Below are 26,705 nucleotides of genomic sequence, written 5' to 3' on the forward strand. Positions count from 1 at the left end.
TATTTCTTTTCTATGTTAATTAAATGAGTTTTACAATAATAGAAAGATTAATTCAGTATCAGAGTAGATTGCTGATTTCTAGTAGATTTCAGTTACAAAGGCAAATTAGAATTACTTCCAAAACGTACTTCTAAAATTTTTTCATATATTTTTCCACTATTATAAACTGAGACTTATATTTGGAGATCCTGAAAAATCTGTTATTTCTAATTTAAGTAACTCATCTGTTTCACTAGATTACCAATATACACCATATCAATAAATTTCTAAAATAAATTTGAAGTTTAAAGGAGAAAGATGTTTCTACATACATTATGTCTATTATCTTTGAAAATGTAAATGCTTTAAAACATAAAAATGCTTAAAATTTATTGATTTATTAAATCCCTGCCTTCTGTGAATCAAAGGTAAATATAAAGAACCTGAATGGGTAACAAATCAATAACACATTAAACAAATTTTAAATCTTTTATTGCTTTACCCACAAGTCAATCAAAATGTATGTGTGATAAGAACTTTTAACATTTGTCATAAAAATAAGAAAATAGGAAGCAGTAAATAAGCTGTTATCTTTAGGCCATAATATAATTACACTGTATCTTTTCCATTCACAAGCTATGTAGTGACAGTTTCCTAGGTATCTTTTTAAATGTATCCTCTAATTTTATCTCCATTGTGTAAGCGAGGAAACTAACACACAAATAAGTTTGCTGATAAGAAAGATATTAATTCTCATATAAATTATAAATTAGTATGCTCTATTAGATCTACAACACCTATATTTCTTTATCTTGAGGGTTTAAACAATCTTCTTTTTCAATAGTAATCAAACTTCATAGGTAAGGAATTTGGATGGAATCAGGAAATTACCAATATGGAGAGTTTAACCAGGAGACTCTGAGTATAGAATTAGAAATAAGAGGAGTTTTTCATTAAAAAAAAAAAAAAAAATCCCTCATGGATGGGGGCCTTCCTTGGTTGTCCAGTGGTTAAGATTCCATGCTCCCTGTGCAGGGGACCAGGGTTCGATCCCAAAGAATTAGAACCCACATGCTATACACAAATAAAAGCCCACATGCTAAAACTAAAAGCAACTAAGACCCAGTGCAGCTAAATGAATTTTTAAGAATCCATCATGGCTAACCTTCTTTTTATTCATGAAGAGGGACAAAATCAGTTACAAGCAGACAGAGGAATAAAGAGAGAAAGAGAGGGAGAGAAAGAAGGAAGGAAATAGGCAGGAAAGAACATGAATAAAGGAGGGAAGGAAGAAGTGAAGAAGAAGAAGTAGAAAGGAAAAGAGGGAGCAAGGGATTATTTATTCTATTGGACTTCTTTCAGTAAATTTTGTTTTAAATACTGAACCTGTATTTGAGGCTGATAGCCTTCTATTTCTGTGACAATGACCACTTTGACATATTTTATAAAAGAGAAAAAATCATAAATACGAAGATAGTTCAGTTCAGTTCAGTTCAGTCACTCAGTCATGTCCGACTCTTTGCGACCCCATGAATCGCAGCATGCCAGGCCTCCCTGACCATCACCAACTCCCAGAGTTCACTCAGACTCACGTCCATCGAGTCAGTGATGCCATCCAGCCATCTCATCCTCTATTGTCCCCTTCTCCTCCTGCCTGCAATCCCTCCCACCATCAGAGTCTTTTCCAATGAGTCAACCCTTCGCATGAGGTGGCCAAAGTACTGGAGTTTCAGCTTTAGCATCATTCCTTCCAAAGAAATCCCAGGACTGATCTCCTTTAGGATGAACTGGCTGGACCTCCTTGCAGTCCAAGGGACTCTCAAGAGTCTTCTCCAACACCACAGTTCAAAAGCATCAATTCTTCGGCGCTCAGCTTTCTTCACAGTCCAACTCTCACATCCATACATGACCAGTGGAAAAACTATAACCTTGACTAGACGGAGCTTTGTTGGCAAAGTAATGTCTCTGTTTTTGAATATGCTGTCTAGGTTGGTCATGACTTTTCTTCCAAGGAGAAAGCAACTTTTAATTTCATGGCTGCAATCACCACCTGCAGTGATTTTGGAGCCCAAAAAATAAAGTCTGACACTGTTTCCACTGTTTCCCCATCTACTTCCCATGAAATGATGGGACCGGATGCCATGATCTTCGTTTTCTGAATGTTGAGCTTTAAGCCAACTTTTTCACTCTCCTTTTTCACCTTCATTAAGAAGCTTTTTAGTTCCTCTTCACTTTCTGCCATCAGGGTGGTGTCATCTGCATATCTGAGGTTATTGATATTTCTCCCGGCAATCTTGATTCCAGCTTGTGTTTCTTCCAGCCCAGCGTTTCTCATGATGTTCCCTGCATATAAGTTAAATAAGCAGGGTGACAATATACAGCCTTGACGTACTCCTTTTCCTATTTGGAACCAGTCTGTTGTTCCATGTCCAGTTCTAACCGTTGCTTCCTGACCTGCATACAGATTTCTCAAGAGGCAGGTCAGGTGGTCTGGTATTCCCATCTCTTTCAGAATTTCCCACAGTTTATTGTGATCCACACAGTCAAAGGCTTTGGCAGAGTCAATAAAGCAGAAATTGATGTTTTTCTGGAACTCTCTTGCTTTTTCCATGATCCAGTGGATGCTGACAATTTGATCTCTGATTCCTCTGCCTTTTCTAAAACCAGCTTGAACAACTAGAAGTTCACAGTTCACGTATTGCTGAAGACTGGCTTGGAGATTTTTGAGCATTACTTTACTAGCATGTGAGATGAGTGCAATTGTGTGGTAGTTTAAACATTCTTTGGCATTGCCTTTCTTTGGGATTGGAATGAAAACTGACCTTTTCCAGTCCTGTGGCCACTGCTGAGTTTTCCAAATTTGCTGGCATATTGAATACAGCACTTTCACAGCAGATAGTAGGAAAGGCCGACATTAAATTTTAGCACTATTTTGGATAAATAATTATAGAAACATGTGATAACTATAAGGGAGATTTAGAGACACAAGGTACACTAATATAAGAAAATGTTTCCAAATGATAGGCACTCTTATGCCCAACAAAGAGCTTCTTCGACATGGAAGATAAGCTTCAAGGAAGATTATCACTAAACCTTAAAAAAATAGAGGTGCAAAGCCATCATGTAGGTCTTGTCTGGCCTGGAGGGATGTCATTCCTAATTCTTGCAACAGTATTCATGGACTAGCAGCTGCTCTGTGTAAGTGACAAATCTTTGACCTACTTGATGGATCTGTCAGTGGACTAAGGGCAGAGAGAGTCATCTAGAGAATAGCAGTTTCATGACTCAGCCTGGGATAATCAACAACTAAAGTGCTGACAAAATGTCAGCCCAATGTTCTGTCCCTTTTGCTGTCAAAAGCCTCTGAGACCCTGAATAACTACGTTCTCTCCCATGAGAAAGTAAAAACGGTCACTTTAATAATATAGAGCACTGTGATCTGATGAGATTTACCTTCCGCAAAAACAAAGCAATACTCTGCCTTGTTCTGTGGAAAATGTTTCTTCCTAAGCTTTTCCAAAGGTGTGATCCTGCTGTGTATCTGGATTGTTTCTCCAAGAAAGGATAATCCTCTTTATACAGTTTTGAGGCTGTATCCGTCAGCACACACACAAATTCACATCCTGTCAGTATCTGCCTCATCTGTCAGTTTGTTTATGCATCTAGCTGTAATGTAATGTAAACCTGGATCATGAAACATTCTATATTTTAATATGGACGAGAGAAAAACAAATATCTTTGTGTGACTGGTAGCCAAACAGCCTGATAGAAAAGTTTTTAGCTAAGATTTGATAAGAGGAGAAGCACTCGATGATATTTAAACAGAAATACATTACAAGAATTAGACTACGTGTGTTTGTTGGAGCCAGTTTAGTAGTCTAGTGGCTATTGCCTCTGCATCTAGTTTTAGGACTGAATTCAGGTCTACAGTTGACAAAGGAAATATTCATAACAGGGGGAGAGCAAAACTAACTGGCAGCTGTGTCTATCACTTACTACCTCCAACCTTTGTGATAAGGGACACCTGTAGGACAGCCTATAGTGCTTCACTGTGGATCTTCACCCACCCTGGCCCAGGATCCAAATTTGAAGAAGATCCAGTGGGAGCAGAACAGACTGCTGGTCTGACTACTGTCCCCAGACAACTATTGAGCCTACATATGAGTGTGGATATGTGGAAGCAGGAATAAGACCTGGCCTTGCACCAAGCTTCAGAGCATTAAAACATAAGACCACTTCTCCCACACAGATTTTTCTACGGTCAATCAAACTTAACACCATGCAATGAAGAAAATCAATAAAATATGGCTCCAGATTAGCTAGATTGACAGAGTGAGAAGAACCAATATAGGTTTTACTGCAGAAAATAAAATGAGAAAAGTAACATAAATCATTATATAAATAAACTTGGAAGGCATACAAAAGACTTCCAAAGGATGTTCACAGGCTATCTCAGGTTGTGGGGACATCTTCTTAGACAGAACCATCTGTCCAATCTAGACAAGGTCAGCTGATGCTCACAATTAGAAATAAGCCAGAAGAAAACAGAAAAAAATAAAACAGTAAAAATTATGTATGATCAAACAGTCCCTCCATACTTTCAGAAATAGAGGATATAGATACAGAGAAAGAGATACATACAATTTTGAATAAGCTATTCTTTTTTATAGGTGAAGATATTGTCAATACCATCAGCCATGACAGTTCAGAGTCTCTAAACTGAAATTAACAGTAGGCATGATTGAATTAGCAAACTCTCAGTGGCTCAGTTGGTAAAAAATCTGCCTGCAGTGGAGGAGGTTATGAGGAAAATCCCCTGGACAAGGAAATGGCAACCCACTCCAGTATTCCTGCCTGGAGAATTCCATGGATGGATGAGCCTGGTGTGTTACTGTCTGCTGCTCCTGCTAAGTCGCTTCAGTTTTGTCCGACTCTGTGCGACCCCATAGACGGCAGCCCACTAGGCTCTTCTGTCCCTGGGATTCTCCAAGCAAGAATACTGGAGTGGGTTGCCATTTCCTTCTCCAATGCATGAAAGTGAAAAGTGAAAGTGAAGTCCCTCAGTCGTGCCGACACTTAGCGACCCCATGGACTGCAGCCTACCAGGCTTCTCCATCCATGGGATTTTCAAGGCAAGAGTACTGGAGTGGGTTGCCATTAACTTCTCCTAAGGAATCGCAAAGAGTTGGACACAACTGAGCTGCTAACATTTACTCACATTATTGAACTGGAGTCCTGAGAGCCCAACCAGCTTTCAACCCTCTTTATGAAATAAAGTGTCCCTTATTACTGATTGAAATTCTGTGTTTTCTTTACATTTAAGAGCTTGTATTCTCTTTTTATCTTTAATTTAAGAAAAACCAAGGGAAAATATTGTATTATGATGAGATTAATCAATCCATTTGTCTTTCAAGGATATACATATTTTTAATTTGGTGAGACCAGCTTAAAATTTGTCAATATTAATCCCATGAATTTGTAAGTATATATGTTTATCAATTTTATATTTCCTTACTTTCAGTTCAGAGGATCATGTACATGCTGTATTGTGAAATATTTCATTTTAACTCAATGCTTATAGTAGACATGAATTGCTGTAAGAATACTGATTTAAATTTCTATGTTTTTAGGGCCATATTAAATGTTTCTTTGAATAATGCAATAAACTGGCTATTAATTAAGATGGATAAATAACTTTGCAATATATAAATACTTATTTTATCTAAATGGCACTCTCTGTTCAAAACTAATCCTTAGGAATTTTCCTCCAGGATATTCAATATGACATCATAATTTACACTCTAACATGCAGGGTACATCATGAGAAACGCTGAGCTGGAAGAAGCACAAGCTGGAATCAAGATTGCTGGGAGAAATATCAATAACCTCAGATATGCAGATGACACCACCCTTATGGCAGAAAGTGAAGAGGAACTAAAAAGCCTCTTGATGAAAGTGAAAAAGGAGAGTGAAAAAGTTGGCTTAAAGCTCAACATTCAGAAAACGAAGATCATGGCATCTGGTCCCATCACTTTATGGGAAATAGATGGGGAAACAATGGAAACAGTGTCAGACTTTATTTTTGGGGGCTCCAAAATCACTGTAGATGGTGATTGTTGCCATGAAATGAAAAAAACACTTACTTCTTGGAAGGAAAGTTATGACCAACCTAGATAGCATATTCAAAAGCAGAGACATTACTTTGCCAACAAAGGTCTGTCTAGTCAAGGCTATGGTTTTTCCAGTGGTCATGTATGGATGTGAGAGTTGGACTGTGAAGAAAGCTGAATGCCAAAGAATTGATGCTTTTGAACTGTGGTGTTGGAGAAGACTCTTGAGAGTCCCTTGGACTGCAAGGAGATCCAACCAGTCCATTCTAAAGGAGATCTGTCCTGGGTGTTCTTTGAAAGGACTGATGCTAAAGCTGAAACTCCAGTACTTTGGCCACCTCATGCGAAGAGCTGACCCATTGGAAAAGACTCTGATGCTGGGAGGGATTAGGGGCAGGAAGAGAAGGGGATGACAGAGGATGAGATGGCTGGATTGCATCACCGACTCGATGGACATGAGTTTGAGTGAACTCTGGGACTTGGTGATTGACAGGGAGGCCTGGTGTGCTGCGATTCATGGGGTCGCAAAGAGTCGGACCCAACTAAGTGACTGAACTGAACTGAATTGAACATATTACTCCCAAGGCAGACATCCACCAGTGATTGTAGGAGTGACTTAGAACAGGAGAGGGAAGCTACTGAGGTTAAAAACAAAAAAGAGGGATACTGATTTCCAAGATAAGGAAATAAATTAATTAGGGAATGAAAAACACTGAAAAGAGAAATAAGAAAAGGAGGAAAAATTAGCAATAATTTAGGGACTACTCATTGTGGAATAGTGTTAAATTGTTTCCTCTATTTCTATCTTTCTCTATCTCCCCCTGTCTCTCTCATACACATACACATGGACATGAACAACATTTAAAAAAAAAAAAAAAAACTATTGATCAGTGTGATAAGATCTATAATACAACCAAGAATAGGACACAGAAAACCTTCAGTATAATTGGGGAAGCTTGTATAGCCATTTGCCTCTATCCTACCAGAATTAGTTTCCACCCAATCCCTAACAATTATCTATTGTCATAATTAAACTTTTATATTTTCTCTTTGAAGCTTTCCCTAAACATATTTAATGAGTCACCCCCATTTTGTGTGGTCTAAGTTATTATTTGCAATAATTCTATCTTTGTGATAATTAGTTTTATAGTTATGACAGATACTCTATTAATAAAAAATTATTATAAATTCAATAGTTTGATATGGTTGAATCTGAGACTCTGAAAGAATGTATGAACAGTTGTACCTTGATATTGAGCGGTGGAGACATTTGGAGCTTGAGCTTCAATTATGGGCCTCTGGCTCAGAAGAAAAATTTTGTTTAATGTTCATAGAATATCTATAAAACAAATGTTTTTTCCCCTTGCTTATAGTTAGACAGTGGGAAAATGCAGAAAATAATTATCTTTAACAAAAATTCTTAAAAATAATGGGTAGAAGAAGATTGACCCCAAGTGTTTATAATGCTAATACCAATTTCTCTCTGAATTGCAATCATCTGTATTAACTACTGTATTCTCTGTCTCTTGCACCCAGCAGAGGTGGGTTCATATAACACTCTTACTAACAGTGGCTCATGTAAACATTCAGTAAGTATTCCTTATGAATATATATCCTAATATGCATTAGTGTGGTAACTTCAGTTGTCTCTGATTCTTGCCTGTCCTCATTATTCAGTTCAATCACTTAACCATTGTTGCAAAATTTGAATTCACTCTGGATGCCACATTTTCTTATCCTACATTGATACTGTACCAAAAAATGAAAATAAATATCAATAATATCACAGAGTTCTCTTACCGCCCTGCTTTGGTAGGAGGATGATAAAAGTCTGGCTAATAAAAGTTAAATAAGTTATAATTTCTACATAAAGATTAATTATGCATAAGTTAATGTATATTTATTGGATATTTTCTTAATTATTTGTTGATAGGTTTTATGACTTTAATAGACTCAAAATTTTAGTATGTCTTTGGGTCAATAAAGATTTCATATATATTAGATGCAGTGTTCACTGCGTGCATGTTCAGTTACTCAGTAGTGTCCAGCTCTTTGAGATGCCATAGACTGTAGCCTGTCAGGATCCTCTGTCCTTGGAATTTTCGAGGCAAGAAAACTGGAGTGGGTTACCATTTCCTATCCCAGGGAATCTTCCACCAAGGAATCAAGCCCTGCATCTCTTTGTCTTCTGCATTGGCAGGCGGATTTTTACCAATGCACCAACTGAGAAGCCCTTCAATGCTCGTGCTGCTGCTGCTGCTAAGTCGCTTCAGTTGTGTCCGACTCTGTGCGACCCCATAGACTGCAGCCCACCAGGCTCCTCGGCCCTGGGATTCTCCAGGCAAGAACACTGGAGTGGGTTGCCGTTTCCTCCTCCAATGCATGAAAGTGAAAAGTGAAAGTGAAGCTGCTTAGTCATACCAACTCTTAGCGATCCCATGGACTGCAGCCTACCAGGCTCCTCTGTCCATGGGATTTTCCAGGCAAGAGTACTGGAGTGGGTTGCCATTGCCTTCTCCCTACAATGCTCGTATAATGCTATTAAACTAACTACCTAATTATCCAAACTACTAAGCAGCAGAAGCAAGTTTTTTGTTTAACTAGAGCTTTAAGAATCCTAAAGGAGGAGATTTGGATATTAACTTTGACTAGAGTCAGAAGGGAAAGCCTGTTCACAGTGTTCCCTGACTTGCTTAAGAAAGTAAAAGAAAGAAAAAGAAATGGAAAGGAAAGGAACAGAAAGGAAGAAGCAGGAATATCTTATTACAATATTCTTTACAGAGAAAGAATGAGTGGCAGATAGAACACTACAGTTCAGTTCAGTTCAGTTCAGTCCCTCAGTCGTATCTGACTGTTTGTGACCCCATGGACTGCAGCACACCAGGCTTCCCTGTCCATCACCAACTCCCAGAGCCTTCTCAAACTCATGTATATCAAGTTGGTGATGCCTGATGCTGGGAAAGATCGAGTCAGCAATGCAAATTAATTTCATATGTGTTGTTGTTGTTTACAAGCTAAATCTTGTCCAACTTTTTGCACCCCCATGAATTGTAGCCCACCAAGCTAGTCTGTCCATGGAATTTCCCAGGCAAGAATGCTGGAGTGGGTTTGCCATTTTCTCCTCCAGGGTATCTTCCCAAACCAGGGATCAAACCCACGTCTTTTGCATTGGCAGGCAGATTTTTTACCACTGAACCACCAGGGAAGCCCCTTTATACATATTAGGTTAAATTTAAGATTTGGCAATATGCTAGTCTAATGACAGGAACCCTACTGCACAGCTCTTCCCAAATGTCCTTGATTAAATTAATAGATGGGTACACAAACTTGAGATCTCCAGTAAAGGAGTTCAGGACTATGCATTTTAACAAACATGCAAGGTAATCATTCATTTTTGAGGAACACAGAAAAACTAGACTTCAGACTAGAAAAATATAATTTAGATTCTGAGCTCTCCTATTAAGTATCTATTTGACTTCTCACATAAACATTTTTTAAATTAACCTTAACAGAATTTTAATGTGTCCATTATATTTAGAGAGGACTTTTTGCCTGGTACTACAGTTGAGTATTTCATTTTGTAAAGTAATAGATTCAAAAGATATATGTTCCAATGTCTTTTCCTGTTTTAAAATGTTGATGTCATAAAACTGCTACCATTTTTTTTCTTGTTTATTTGTCGTCATTATTTTCAAGAGATTTGTGGGAGCATAGTTTAATTAGAAAATGCTGAGATTAAAGGGATACATTAGCAGGCGTTTAAGTACATTGAGGTTATCTCACTAGTTTTCTGATGTACACAATTTCAGATACTCTATTAACCTAATCAAATGAAATACAGCTATGATTACATGAGTCACACTCAGAGTGAGATTTTGTTTTAGCAGAATGGCATAGCAGTATCAATGATTAAAATATATGTATTTGACTTTGCCAAGTTAGTTGTGAGGCAACCTGGATAAAGGAAATCAACCCTGAATGTTCATCGGAAGGACTGTCTCTGAAGCTGAAGCTCCAATACTTTGGCCACCTGCTGTGAAGAGCCAACTCATTGGAAAAGACTGATCCTGGGAAAGACTGAAGGCAAAAGGAGAAGGGGACTGCAGAAGATGATAGCATCACCAACTCAATGGACATGAATTTAAGTTAACTCTGGGAGATAGTAGGGCTTTCCAGGTTGCTCAGTAGTAAAGAATCCACCTTCCAATGCAGAAGCCACAGGAGATGCAAGTTTGATCCCTGGGTCAGGAAGATCCCATGGACAGAGGAGCCTGGCTGGCTATAGTCCATCTAGTTGCAAAGAGTCAGACATGACTTAGCAACTGAAAAACAACAGCAAACAACTAAACTAACTGATATGGTAAATTCATACTAATCACCTTATAAAATATATAGCTAAAATTTGAATCTCAGAAAATATTTACACTAACTCCAATATATAATGTTATTAATATATTTCCTGAAAGTATACTGAAACATACTGTAAACTATGTAGTTTAGTTGCTATAATATACTCTCTAATTCGGTTAAGGAACAACTTTGTGTATCAACATTATGGGGAGAATTTCAAATGAAATAGAAATGATGAAAAGGAAGATATTACACACTAAGTTTATTAGTCACAGAAGATCTAATGATTAGAGTGATAATCAATTTTATGATATTATTGCACTGGAAGGTTCTAAAATGACAATACTTTGGAGTACCTTGAATTGAGTAAGTTATTTAACAGCTATTAACTATTAAGCAATAAAGATGAAATAATCCTGTATAATAACAGCATGATAATACCAAGGAAGATATTTATTGTTCAAGAAAGTGAATAGTTTGTTTTGGCACCCCATAAAATCCTATACATTTACAATAGCAAGAAAGCAATTTATTGTTCAAGAAAATAAATAGGTTCAGTCTTGGCACTCCAAAAAGGTCCTATACAATATATTTCAGTACAGTTTAGCTGCTCAGTCGTGTCTAACTCTTTGTGACCCCATGGACTGCAGCAAGCCAGGCCTCCCTGTCCATCACCAATTCCTGGAGCTTGCTCAAATTCATGTCCATCGATTCAGTGATGCCATCCAACCATTTCATCCTCTGTTGCCCCCTTCTCCTCCTGCCTTCAGTCTTTCCCAGGATCAGGGTCTTTTCCAAGGAGTCAGTTCTTCACATCAGGTGACCAAAGTATTAGAGTTTCAGCTTCAGCATCAGTCCTTCTAATGAATAGTCAGGACTGATTTCCTTGAAGATTGACTGGTTTGATCGCCTTGCTGTCCAAGGGAATCTCAAGAGTCTTCTTCAACACCACAGTTCTAAAGCAACAATTCTCCGGCACTCAGCTTTCTTTATAGTCCAACTCTCACATTCGTATATGACTACTGGAAAAACCATAGCTTTGATTAGATGGACCTTTGTTGGCAAAGTAATGTCTCTGCTTTTTAATATGCTGTCTAGGCTGGTCATAGCTTCTTCCAAGATGCAAGTGTCTTTTAGTTTCATGGCTGCAGTCACCATCTGCAGTGATTTTGGAGCCCCACCCCCACAAAAAAAAATAAAGTCTGTCCCTGTTTCCCAATCTCTTTGCCATGAAGTGAGGGGACCGGATGCCATGATCTTCTTTTTTGAATGTTGTTTTAAGCCAGCTCTTTCACTCTCCTCTTTCACTTTCATCAAGAGGCTGTTTAATTCTTAGCTTTCTGCCTAATCTGCATATCTGAGGTTGTTGATATTTCTCCTGGTAATCTTGATTCCAGCTTGTGCTTCATCCAGCCCAGCATTTAGCATGATGTACTCTGCACAGAAGTTAAATAAACAGGATGACAATATTCAACCTTGACAATTTTGAACCAGTCTGTTTTTCCATGTCCAGTTCTAACTGTTGCTTCTTGACCTGAGTTCAGATTTCTCAGGAGGCAAGTAAGGTGGTCTGATATTCTTATCTCTTGAAAAAATTTCCACAGTTAGTTATGATCTACACATTCAAAGGCTTTGCCACAATCAATAAAACAGAAGTAGATGTTTTTGTGAAATTCCCTTGCTTTTTTGATGATTCAACAGATATTGGAAATTTGATTTCTGGTTCCTCTGGCTTTTCTAAATCCAGCTTGAACATCTGGAAGTTCATGGTTAACATACTGTGGAAGCCTGGCTTGGAGAATTTTGAGCATTACTGTGCTAGCATGTGAGATGAGTGCAATTGTGTGGTAGTTTGAACATTCTTTGACGTTGCCTTTCTTTGGGAGTGGAATGAAAGTTGACCTTTTCCAGTCCTGTGACAATTGCTGAGTTTTCCAATATGTATTTAGTAGATTCAAAAGATATATGTTTTAATGTCTTTTCCAGTTTTAAAATGTGTGCATATATATATGTATATGCACACATATATACACACATATGTTTGCACAAATATACATATATGTGTGTATTGTAACAAAAGCAAATTTATGTTTATAGGCTATTTCAGGTTTTTGTGTAATGTGATTAAAAATTATGCATATGGATTCTCCAGGCAGGAATACTGGAGTGGGTTGCCATTTCCTTCTCCAGGGGATCTTCCCAATCCAGGGATCAAACCCACGTCTCCCGCATTGCAGGCAGATGCTTTAAGCTCTGAGCCACCAGGGAAGTCAACCTAGCCTAGTTAGCAACCTGGCTAGCAAAACCCTTTTAAAACTTGGGTAGATATATTTTTCCAATTAGTATGGCACCCTAGCATGGCAGTAAAGAATGGCTCAGCAACAAATGACAGTGCCAACATTCTCTTTAGTAATGGAAGGCATTCTCTTTGTCAGTTGATATGCTATGTAAATTTGTATTCTTTTTTGATACTTGTATCTTTACTGATATTAAGATTAGCACCTTTTAACTTTTATGGTGAATTTTCTATTCATATTCATTTCAGATTTTTCTCACCATACTTCTTTGTTTTAAAAATCAGAATTATTACTTCATAAATCTTGAAAATATTTAATAGTCATTTGCATTTTGATGCTGCATATTTTACTGTACTTTAAATTTTTTTCATATTGCTAATATGTGCATCTTTCCTTTATTAACATAGGTTTTCTTTTTGGCTTGGAAGATCTATATTTCAAGTTTTCTCAAGCATATTTTCTAGTATTTTCTCTAATTTTCACTGTGTCATTTAATTTTTTTAAGTTAACTCTATGATATGTTGGGTTTAAATTATCTATTTAAAGTAGTAAAATGAAAAATTAGAAAACGTGTTTTTCCTTTTAGATGTATAATCAATTAAGATGAAATCATTCATAAATAAACCTCCTTTTCCCACAGAATTGAAATGCAAACATTTCTATACTAAACTTTATAGACTATGTATTCTATTACAGTGATCTAATTCCTGTGAAAATATCATGTTATAATTAAAGTAGTTTCATAAAAAATTCAATATCTTGTAAACTCTGTCCTTCATAATTCTTTTTTAGTCTTTATATTTTCTTATTTAATAGAACTGTAGCCTTCTTTATTAGTATTAGAATTTAGAAAACCATCCTCAAGGATTATCAATGGAATTTCATTATACATTATTTTTGGAGGATTGTTTCTTTCTTGAAAGTATATCTTCTCATTAAGAACATAATGTAACCTTTCATTTTTTCTTACCATTTCAATGTCCTTAAAAAATTGTTGTTTCCCTCATATTAATATAAATCCTATACATTCCTTATTATATCTGTTCTCTGGTTCTTATAATTTTGACCACAATTTTAATATATATTTATACATGTGTGCTTATTTCTATCTGTATATGGCTCTTTCTTGGGTTAGAGAGAAAGTTTTGTTTATCTTTTTACCAACTATCTTAAATTTTTTCTATTATTTCAGTGTTTAAATAGACACTCAAGTTTATAATCCTATAATTAAAAAAAAAATACATCATCTTGGCATTTCTTTCCGAAATATGTATAATTTTCCCTGACCGTGACCAATACAAAGAAAAAACATTCCTCTTTTAGTCCTTAATTTAATAGAAAATACTTCAATATGTCTTCATGTTGTCTGATGTTTTCTATCATGCCTTGAAAATTAACTCTGTCCTGGTTAACTAGTTTCTGTTTTACTTAGAATTTTACTATGAATGACTGATTTTTCATGGCTTGGTTTCCTAGAATCTATTATTAAATTGTTTGTTTTCCTTCTTTATTTTTTACCCTTGCAATGAATTTTCTGGATTTAAAGCTAAGTGATTATATTATGCTGTTTTTATGAATTGCTGATTTAATGTATAATTATGCATGTTCTATCTATATTTACAAGTGACTATACACTTGGATTATATTTGGTAGAATATTAAGTTTATACTAAGTTACAATTTTTATAATGTAAAATATAAAGAAAATTTTAATTGACAAATAGAAATCAGCTACTAAAACATTGATGTTCCATATCTTTCTTTTAAAAGTGAGGTTTTAATTGCCCTTGTGATCTCTTCATTAGTATTTGCCAGTTCAATTTTTTTAACTTCTCTTGTGTAAAATTGTTAGCTTATACTTCACTGTAAAATAATCAATTTTCTCAAGATTTTATCAAGTACTATATATTGCATGTCATATTCTTTCATGATTTTAGTGTTTTTCATTTCTAGGTTTATCTTTTTCTATTTATGAATTTAAGTTAAGATGCTTTAGTCAACAAGTAAAACAATAAAAGAACTCTGGATAATCAAATGATCTCTATAAACAATGAGATATTTTAATTAAAATGTTATCATTGCTTATTAATAACTATGTACCTAGTTATGAAAAAATTATAGATGTAATATGATAAAACAGTGGAAGGTGAAGTTCTGTAGCCAAAGATGGAGTAGAGTTAAATATTCTCTTCCCTTAGGTGGTTAAAACCCATGCTGATAATTTAGTTAACTGCATAGATTTCCAAGGGAATTATGTTCTCCCTTACATTTCAAAAAGGGCATTGAAAACTAAGTTCAAGCTGATTTATTGCAAGATAATCAAGTTAAAATATCCAGTTTCTATTAAACATTTTAGCTTCAAATAATTTAGAGAACAATTTGATGACTCTTGTCTTATACAAAGTTAGGAACTTCCCTTGGAAGTCCTGTCTGCAGGCCCTGCATCACTGCAGCCCTTTAAAATTTTGCCCAGGTCCAAGGGTACCATAGCCAAGACACCCAATCTGACATCTCTTCTTTGATAAGAATGAGCCAGTCCACATGTATTGTAACAACTGACGCCTGATTGTGTTCCTCTCATTTATACCTATTATCTGAGTGCATTTCTGTTCATTCATCTTTTCACTTGTCCTAGTTCTTAAATTCAGTTCAGCTTTTCAATTTTGCCTGATCCTTCTTCTTATCAATAATAAACAGAGCCATATTTCTTTAGTCTCAAATTATGCTCTCAACCATATGATTTATTTACCAACAGCTTTTCCATCAGAATGAAATGTTTTGAAGGCTTTCACTTTGCTACTTCATTCCCCTCCAACATGAAATCTTAATTTAGAATTATTTTGCTTTCTGGTTTTATCTCTGAGTATATTGTCAAGATATAAAATGCCTTAGTTCCTGGTTATTATATATTTTTTCTAACATTTTATCATCTATCTCAATAATCATTACTTACTTATTTTTTACCTATAGTTACAATATTTCCATCAGAATTTAAGCATAGTATAAGCCTTTTAGCTAGCCACTGATTGCCTAATGTATCTTTTATATCTTTTGATATACGTACTGATTCAATTGATATTTGTTTAGAATACATAGGAGTGAATATTTTCTGAGTTTTCATATGTCTAAATATGTAGCACTTTGATGCTGACAGCGAAGAGAGACATTGGCTGGATAGAGGATTCTGGATCACTGTCATATTCTCTCAGTCTATATATGTTCTTATAATATCCTTAGCTCCTGGTATAACAGATAACATAAATGTAAGTAGGTTTTAATTGGGTCTGAAGGTTGGTTAAATATCCATTTATCCTGAAAAATGTAGAAATATTACTGTTGTATCTTAGAATAAATCTTTAAAATTAATATTCTAAGAATTACTTTTAAAAATTTTCTTCAATTTAGAGAAATTCTCTAAATTGTAACCATCTCTGAAATATTTGCTATTTTTATTTGCATATGAGATTTCCTTTATCTGTTCTCTAAGCCTGTTATTTTCCCTCATGAATTTCATTTCCATAAATATTACAGAAAAAGGAAAGTGAAAGTCTCTCAGTCATGTCCAACTCTTTATGACCCCATAGACTATACAGTCCATGGAATTCTCCAGGCCAGAATACTGGAGTTGGTAGCCATTCCCTTCTGCAGGGGATCTTCCCAACCCAGGGATCAAACCCAGGTCTCCCAATTGCAGGTGGATTCTTTATCAGCTGAGCCACCAGGGAAGTCCAAGAATATAGATTTAAAAACATTACCAAATGCTTATGAGGCAGCTTATTTCAAGTTAACTGTCATCTACCTAAAGGATGCCAACAAATAGTTTAAAATAAAATGGATCATAGCAGTAGTGACTCACATATTAGAAATTTTACTTTAGTACGTGGTTTCTCAGCCTAGGTATTACTTCTGTTTTAGGCTGAATAATGTTCTTGTGGGAGGGGCTGTGTAGAGTGTTTAGCACTAACCTTATCCTCTACAAAATATATGCTAATAGCACCCACTCCACAGCTTTGACAACCAAAAATGTCTCCAGACATTGCCCGTAGTCCCCTTGGGAGAGAAATTGCTGTTAGTTAAGAACTCTTGCTCTGATGTTCTTCTTCCGGGACAACATCCTTGATACTAACAAGATTTAAGCACCATATTTAAATATTTAATTGGTAAAATGGCAATTTAAATCTTTAAAGAATCTAGTTGTTAACCTGTCAATGCCAGTTCTTATCTCAGGCAGGTTTAATGACCATCCCTTAGTGGAAATATCATTTCTAAATGATTTTATTCATGGTCTCTACAGGATCACAAGGCTCTCTGTCTCAAGCTGTATCAGTCATGTCTTCTGTTTAGTTTATTGAAATAATATCTGTAATTCATCATGTGAATAATGTGTGAATAAAGCATTCACCTTAGAGCTGGTATTTCCTCCAGCCGGGATTGAGATGTCTAGTTTCCCATAGCCATCTGGGCTTCTGACAATAGTCTGGCAACACCAGGCAGACATGTTGTCCTACAGAAGGTTGACTCTTTAGTGTTTGATAAGTTACTGGGTCTGAGAGAAGAGCATCTACTTAAACGGAAGCAAGAGAAAACAAAGAGTAGGATGTATGCTCCAGTCTTTTCCTATTGAATCTCTGACATTCATGCTTTTCTCTGCTAAACATTAACTTGCATCATTGACTCAGCTCCCTGAGCTTGGCAAGAAGCCATTTCAGTTTGTTCACTCTTGGCAAAAACATTTTCATATCAAAGAAAGGCATTAGTAGATTAGTCACACTTTTAGCACAAATATGTGGACTTTGTGTTACCAGAGCTTTGCATGCATTAATTTAGATAGTGCATAGAATAGTACTTGTCACTCAATAAGGCATATGAGTGAAGCCACTCCAACATTAAATCTTTGATCTGCTTAGTTCTATGTTAATTTCTAGGCTTTTATAATAGCTATTCTTCAATGTGGTGCAGTATAATCACATTTACTTTTCTGAGTTATTGGAGTGGGCAAACATACATACAAATAACTTTCTAACTCAGGATGGTGGCTCTTTCCTGTTTGACATATGACAGCTCTCTAGGAGTCAAACCTACCCTCGAAGGACAATTTTGTTTATTACTTTATATGTGATACCCAAGCTTGCCCTTTATGTTTACCTGTACTTCATTTAAGGAAAAGTAGGCTGATGTTGTAACAGAGATTATATTAGTCAATTCCCAGATAAGATATTTAAAATAAAAATAATATCTATAAAATCCTAATAGTCCACCAATTCTCCTCTTTCAGTGAGAGAAGTTAATGCTCCTCCCTATATCTCAACTCATTTTGCTATAGCCCAAGTATTATAGGCTTTCTTGGGCAATAAATTCACTTCAAAATCTTTATATCTAATGCTAGGCATAGCAGATTTCAAGCTGTGAGATCCGGTTGCCACATCTTTGAAACCAGTTCTAGGTCTAAAGCAAGAAAAAGCAAGCACGTATGATCTATTTCTGGAAAATGAAATACAACATTTAAAAAAAAAAAAGTAACTTTCTTTTCAACGATAACCAGTTAGTGCCCAAAGTAATTTATGTACATTTACAATTAGTTCTGTGTTTTATATATATATATATATATATATATATATATACACACACACACACACACACACATGATTATTTGGGGTTTCCAGGCTTGTGTTAGTGAAAAAGAACCCACCTGACAATACAGGACACATAAAAGACATGGGTTTGATCCTTCAGTGAAGTAGATCCTCTGGAGGAGGGCATGGCAACCCACTCCAGTATTCTTGCTTGGAGAATTCTATGGGCAGAAAAGCCTGGTGAGTCACAGTCCATGGGGTTTCCAGGAGTCACAAAGAGACTGAAATGACTTAGCTAACACGCACACATGATTATTTTATAATATTGTAACTTTAAGAGGACCTTTAAAAATTGACAGGAATTTAGAATTAAAAACTGTTGGTAGGTGGAATTGGTTTCATTCATGCCCAGTTAATGTCATCTGTGCTCCTGATTCAGCTAAATAATGTCAATTGCTCTTGGATCAACGGTTTCAGTTCTGGGTCCATTACTTATTAGGTATATTATTTTGGCAAAATTCTTTATTTTCTGTAAGGTTTAGTTTCCTCATTGTGTCAGTGTTTTCCAGGGGTTTCCCAGGTGATGCTAGTAGTAAAGAACCTGCTAACAATGTAGGAGATTTAAGAGATGCGAGTTCCATCCCTGGGTTGGGAAGATCCCCTGGAGGAAGGCACAGTAACCTACTCTGGTATTCTTGCCCGGAAAATCCCATGGACAGAGGATCTTGGTGGGCTACAGTTCAAGGGGGTTGCAAAGAGTGGGACATGACTGAATGACTAAGGTTTAATATCAAGTATTATCTTTATGTATGGATGTGAGAGTTGGACTGTGAAGAAGGCTGAGTGCCAAAGAATTGATGCTTTTGAACTGTGGTGTTGGAGAAGACTCTTGAGAGTCCCTTGGACTGCAAGGAGATCCAATCAGTCCATTGTGAAGGAGATCAGCCCTGGGATTTCTTTGGAAGGAATGATGCTAAAGCTGAAACTCCAGTACTTTGGCCACCTCATGCGAAGAGTTGACTCATTGGAAAAGACCCTGATGCTGGGAGGGATTGGGGGCAGGAGGAGAAGGGGACAACAGAGGATGAGATGGCTGGATGGCATCACTGACTCGATGGACGTGAGTCTGAGTGAACTCCGGGAGTTGGTGATGGACAGGGAGGCCTGGCGTGCTGCGATTCATGGGGTCGCAAAGAGTCAGACACGACTAAGCGACTGATCTGATTATCTTAAATATCAAGTAAAAATCATGGTTGCTAATCTAGCTTTTATTATACTATATGTTTCAACTGGGAAATCATAATCTTGCACATTTTTGACACAATATTTTCCATTTCAATATTTTCTTTGGTTGCATATCCTGCATTGGAAGGAGACAAAGGGAGGGGAGAGTTAAATGGCAATACAAACCTGTAACAGCCTGGATAATATGCTAAGATCTATATTAATGATAGTGATGGCAGAGAAAGAGCAGGAGCTGGTAGGCAGTCAGAGCCCAAGTTCCATTGTCATGGTTTTAGCAGGCTGTGTCCGTGGAATTTTCCAGGCAAGAATACTGCAGAGGGTTGCCATCTCCTCCTCCAGGGGATCTTCTTGACCCAGTGATGGAACCCATGTTTGTTGTCCTGACCCAGGGAGAGAACTCACGTGTCTCTTGCATCTCTTGTATTGTCAGGCAGGTTCTTTACCACTGGTGCCACCTGGGAAGCCCATGTTAATAACATAGAAGTTCACTAACAAGCTGCAAGATGCAAAGAATTCCTTGAATTAGAATTTAAGTCATATGTTATGGAATTGAAACTCAAGAGTAAACCCAGATTCAGAACATCCTGGCAGGTATAGTGCATTATAGACAAGTTAAAGAAATCTTTGAGTTTATCAGAAAAATTAATAGAAAAGAACTTCTGGACATGAATTTAAGCAAAATCCAGGAGATACTGGAGGACAGAGGAGCCTGTTGTGCTACAGTACATGAGGTGGCAGAGTCTGACACGACTTGAGCGACTGAACAATAACAACTTCTGTAAACCACTAGAATTCTTACTAGTAAAATAAGATGTTGTCATTTAGAGATTTTTTCTTAAATAATCTTACTGAGAGTTTGTGAATTATTTTCCCTAAGAATATTACAATACAAGGGTAACAATAGAACATTTTCCTAAATATTATTTTAGTCACCATTTGATATACCCAGCTTTACAAGTGAAAGAGGACAGGCAATATTCTGCTAATAGAAAGTGAAAATGTTAGTTGCTCAGTCATGTCCAACTCTCTGCGACCCCGTGGACCATAGCCTGACAGATTCCTCTGTTCATGGGATTCTCCAGGCAAGAACACTGGAGTGGGTAGCCATTCCCTTTTCTGGGGGGTCTTCACAAACCAGGGATCAAACCCAGGAGTCCTCTACTGCAGGCAGATTCTTTACCATCTGAGCCAACATGGAAGCTTCCTTTAATATAAAGGCTATTTGTATAATATAATAAGTTATATTATGTTATTATATAATATAATAATATAAATTATATATAATTATATGATACAATAAGTTCTTCTCCTCTAGAAGAACCACATACCATAGTTTCTCTTTTCCTTATACTTCACTGACCATGAATGATTCCAATGATTCCAATGCTCTTTACCTCTTATATATAAAATTCCAGAGGTCTGCATATTTTATAGTTGGGCACAGGCCTTGAATTTTTAATCAGTATCCTATTCTCATCATTCTCTCATTGTTCTGTAATTTGTTGTACATTGGGAAAACTGTCAGAAATGTCACATTACATGATTTCTAAATATTTTTTCATCAGGTAGATTACTACCTACGGAGCAATACCAAAATATATGTACTTCAGAATTTTACTCAGAGAGGAACTAAGAGTCTGTGGCAAATATTTTTATTTGCAAAAGCTGTCTATTCAGATTTTACAAAACAGACAATATATTATGGTGTCTGAGATGATGTATATTTCAGTAGGATGAATCTTCATTTAAATTCCATTCTGCTTTCTACTGGCTGTTTGACACTGAGCAAGGTTCTTAATATCTCTGAATCTTTTACCTCTTTATATATAGTTTCAGTAATAGCTCACTGGGTGAATTTAAATATAAAATGAGATGCTTTGTGGAACTTATTTAGAATAGTGTCTTGTAAAGTATTAACATAGTTTTATAGTTACATTAATGTAATTACTAAATTGTATGATTAAATCAAAACATCTTTAATTATTGCTAAAATGTCAGGTATCAGGTATTGTACTAACTTTTAGGGATTTGAAGACAAGCAAATGCTTTGTTTATAAGCCTTTGGGGGAGGTAAACATCAATCAAATAGTCATACAAAATAATAGAAAAAAAATGCAATTATAATTAGTGTTAAAAAGAGACAATTCATGTTAAATAATTATATCTTTTCCCTAAAATTAAAATTAAATTAACTTTAAAAACATGAGTTTTATTGATCTTATTAAGGATCTAATAATTTTCTAAATTTTTCTAAAGTTCTAAATAATTTTCTAAATTTTTATCAAACCAAGAGAAAACAATAATGTTTTTAAAATAAAGTGCTAACATGACCAATAATTTATGTTAAAAATTTGCCTCTGATCACTGTCTGAGAAAACAGTTAAAAACAGTCCAAGATTGGATAAGAAGAAGCCAATTATCAAATACATCAGCCTATAGATGGTGGTAGATTTTGGCTGTGAAATTTGAAAGGGGTCAAAGATTTTATAAAAATTTATGATGTAAATTGGTTGAACTTGATAATAAATGACTACAGATAATAGAAAGGAGATGTCAGTGCTGACACCTGACTTACTGACATGCCTAATGATATGGATGGTACTGATATTGCGAGAGCATTGATAGAATTTATAATGATATATCTGGAAAATAGCCTATTACCTTAAGGTGACAATAGCATATTACGTTAATAGCTTGTTACCTTACTTATGGGGGCTGAAATGCAGAAGTAGTAAGTCAAGAAACATCTGGAGTAACAGGTAAATTTGGCCTAGGAGTACTGAATAAAGCAGGGCAAAGGCTAATAGAGTTTTGCCAAGAGAATGCACTGGTCATAGCAAACACCCTCTTCCAACAACACAGGAGAAGACTCTACACATAGACATCACCAGATGGCCAACACCAAAATCAGATTGATTATATTCTTTGCAGCCAAAGATGGAGATGCTCTGCTGCTGCTGCTAGACAGTCAGCAAAAACAAGACCAGAACTCACTGTGGCTCAGATCATGAGATCTTTATTGCCAAATTCAGATTTAAATTTAAGAAAGTGGGGGAAATCACTAGACCATTCAGGTATGACCTAAATAAAATCCCTTATGATTATACAGTGGAAGTGAGAAATCGACTTAAGGGACTAGATCTGATAGACATAATGCCTGATGAACTATGAATGGAGGTTCCTGATATTGTACAGCAGACAGGGATCAAGACCATCCCCAAGAAAAAGAAATGCAAAAAAGCAAAATGGCTGTCTGAGAAGGGCTTACAAATAGCTGTGAAAAGAAGAGAAGCAAAAGGCAAAGAAGAAAAGGAAAGATTTAACCATTTGAAGGCAGACTTCCAAAGAATAGCATTGAGGGATAAGAAAGCCTTCTTCAGTGATCGATGCAAAGAAATAGAGGAAAACAATAAATGGGAAAGACTAGAGATCTCTTTAAGAAAACTAGAAATAGCAAGGGAGCATTTCATGCAACGATGGGCTAATAAAGGACAAAGATGGTACAGACCAAATAGAAGCAGAAGATATTAAGAAGAGGTGGCAGAAATACACAGAAGAGCTGTACAAAAAAATCTTCATGACCCAGATAATCATGATGGTGTGATCACTCACCTAGAACCAGACATCCTGGAATGCAAAGTCAGGTGGGCCTTAGGAAGCATCACTATGAACAAAGCTAGTGGAGGTGATGGAATTCCAGTTGAGCTATTTCAAGTCCTAAAAGATGATGCTGTGAAAGTGCTTCACTCAACATGCCAGCAAATTTGGAAAACTCAGCAGTGGCCACAGGACTGGAAAAGCCAGGTTTCATTACAATCCCAAACAGAGGCAATGCCAAAGAATACTCAAACTACCACACGATTGTGCTCATCTCACACGCTAGTAAACTAATGCTCAAAATTCTCCAAGCCAGGCTTCAGCAATACGTGAATCATGAACTTCCAGATGTTCAAGCTGGATTTAGAAAAGGCAAAGGAGCCAGAGATCAAATTGCCAACATCCACTAGATCATCGAAAAAGCAAGAGAGTTCTAGAAAAATATCTATTTCTGCTTTATTAACTATGCCAGAGCCTTTGACTGTGTGGATCACAATAAACTTTGGAAAATTCTGAAAGAGACGGGAATATCAGACCACCTGACCTGCCTCCTGAGAAACTGTATGCAGGTCAGGAAGCAACAGATAGAACTAGACATGGAACAACAGACTGGCTCCAAATAGGAAAAGGAGTACGTCAAGCCTGTATATTGTCATCCTGCTTGTTTAACTTATATGCAGAGTACATCATGAGAAATGCTGGGCTGGAGGAAGCACAAGCTGGAATCAAGATTGCCGGGAGAAATATTAATAACCTTAGATATGCAGATGACACCACCCTGATGGTAGAAAGTGAAGAGGATCTAAAAAGCCTCTTGAAAGTGAAAGAGGAGAGTGAAAAGTTGCCTTAAAGCTCAACATTCAGAAAACTAAGATCATGGCATCTGGTCCCATCACTTCATGGGAAATAGATGGGGAAACAATGGAAACAGTGTCAGACTTTATTTTTTGGGGCTCCAATATCACTGCAGATGTTGACTGCAGCCATGAAATTAAAAGACACTTGCTCCTTGGAAGGAAAGTTATAACCAACCTAGATAGCATATTCAAAAGCAGAGACATTACTTTGCCAACAAAGGTCTGTCTAGTCAAGGCTATGGTTTTTCCAGTGGTCATGTATGGATGTGAGAGTTGGGCTATAAAGAGAGCTTAGTGATGAAGAATTGATACTTTTGGACTGTGGTGTTGGAGAAGACTCTTGAGAGTCCCTTGGACTGCAAGGAGATCCAACAAGTCCATCCTAAAGGAGATCAGTCCTTGGTGTTCATTGGAAGGACTGAAGCTGAAGCTGAAAGTCCAATACTTTGGCCACCTGATGCAAAGAGCTGACTCATTTAAAAATTCCCTGATTATGGGAAATATTGAGGGCAGGAGAAAAAGGGATGACAGAGGATGAGATGGTTGGATGGAATCACCGACTCAATGGACATGAGTTTGGGTAAACTCTGGAAGTTGGTGATGGACAGGGAGGCCTGGTATGTTGTCATTCATGGGTCACAAAGAGTCAGACACATCTGAGCGAGTGAACTGAACTGAACCTTAAAGTTTGAGCAATCACTTGTACCCATCATATTGAGGTTAAATGTCTCCTCTAAAAATGTAACTCATGGTTCAAGAAGAGTTAGAACAGAAAATAGCTGAATGTTGAGGAGATGAGAAAAATGCCATTCTTCCCAATACATTTTGAACTCGAAAACTTCAAACATCAAAAACCTATGAGTACCTGTGGCGGCTTCATTTTGATATTTGGCAAAACTAATACAATTATGTAAAGTTTGAAAATAAAATAAAATTTAAAAAAAAAAAACCTATGAGTAATAGTTCTACTTTTGTTCAAGATGGAGTAACAAAGATCAGATTTACCTCCCTGTTTAAACAACAAAAAAAGAAAGTATGAAACAATATTTTTAAATTCACTGGACTTTACATATATTTAGTGATCCCTGAGAAATGAGAAAGAAGTAAGTTGAGCTCTGTGAACATTAAAACTTATGGTCCAGAGAACATGAAACCAGACAAACTCCAAAGTATTCCCTGAGACAGAGCTGAGATTACAGAAAGACCAAGATAGCTGTTGTCACAGCAAAGACTACAGATAAGAGGGGAGAACATAGAGAAAATTCCAGAAATTTGGAATTTCTCCTTTGAGTATTTACACTATAATGTAGAGTAGATCTTCCCTAGTGACTCAGCTGGAAAGATCCAACCTGTCAATGTAAGAGACTCAGGTTTGATCCCTGGGTCAGAAAGATCCCCTGCATAAGGAAATGGTAACCCTGTCCAGTATGACTGCCTGGAAAATCCCATGGACAGAGGAGCCTGGTGGCCTACAGTCCATGGGGTCATAAAAAGTCTGACATGATTTAGTGTCTACATAACCACCACCACCACCAAGTGTGTAATAGCATTATGTCTTAGAAAAGCAATGTATGTGCCATAATTAAAAAGTACTTTACTCCTGAAAATGCTAACCACCATCTGAGCCTGTAGCAAGCTGTAATCTTTTTGGAATAATAATGTTAAATGTCACTTATCACAGTTCATCATAACAACTACAATAAAAATAAAAGGTTGAGATATTGTGAGAATTACCAAAATGTTGTTGGAAAAATGGTGCCAATAGCATTGCTTGCCACAAACCTTCAATTTGAAAAAAAATCTGTGAAGTGCAATAAAATGAAGCACAATAGACCAAGGATGCAAGTATCCATAATTATTGTATATATTTTATAGACATGTTTTCCATATATATGTATATATATACATATAATCTCTCTGTGTATATGGCATAAATATATGTACATATATGTGTCCCTCTGAAGATACCCCTAAAATAACAAAACAGTAATACTAGAAGATCCACTGTAGGATGACATGACAGCCTGTTTCAGTATTCTTGCCTGGAGAATCCCATGACAGTAGAGCCTGGCGGGCTACACAGTCCGTGGGGTCACAAAGAGTCAGACATGATGGAAGCGCACATGCAGTAAGTCCAAAAAGGAAATAAAATAGAATAAAAGATAAGTAATTCAAGCAATAGAGTAAAACAGGAACAAAAATAGACTGGAAAGTAGGAACAAGATGTAGATAGTACCATTAAAATTAATCACATAATAATAACAACTAAGTAAAATGCAAATGGTCTAAGCATACCAATTATAAGAGAGACATTTTCAGACTGGACAATAAACTAAAACCCAATCCTATGCTGCCTAAATAAAGCACATTTTAGGTATTAACCCCCTATCAGATATATACTTGCAAATATTTCTTCCATTTTATAGGATTTTTAACTCTGTAGATGGTTTCTTGTTATACAGACTATTATAGTCTGATGTAGTTTAACTTGTCCATCTTTGCTGTTATTGCTTGTGCTTTTGTTATAATATTTAAGATATCACTGCTAACACCAATGTCATAAAGCTTTTCTCCCAAATTTTCTCATAAAATTTTATAGTTTCATATTTATCCTTTTCCATTGTGTATTCTTGAAACCATTATCAAAGATTAGTTGAACATATAAGCATGAGTTTATTTCTTGTGTTATTCTGTTTCC

The sequence above is a fragment of the Bos taurus genome, chromosome 6, assembly GCF_002263795.3.
Source record: "Bos taurus isolate L1 Dominette 01449 registration number 42190680 breed Hereford chromosome 6, ARS-UCD2.0, whole genome shotgun sequence".
NCBI lineage: Eukaryota > Metazoa > Chordata > Mammalia > Artiodactyla > Bovidae > Bos > Bos taurus.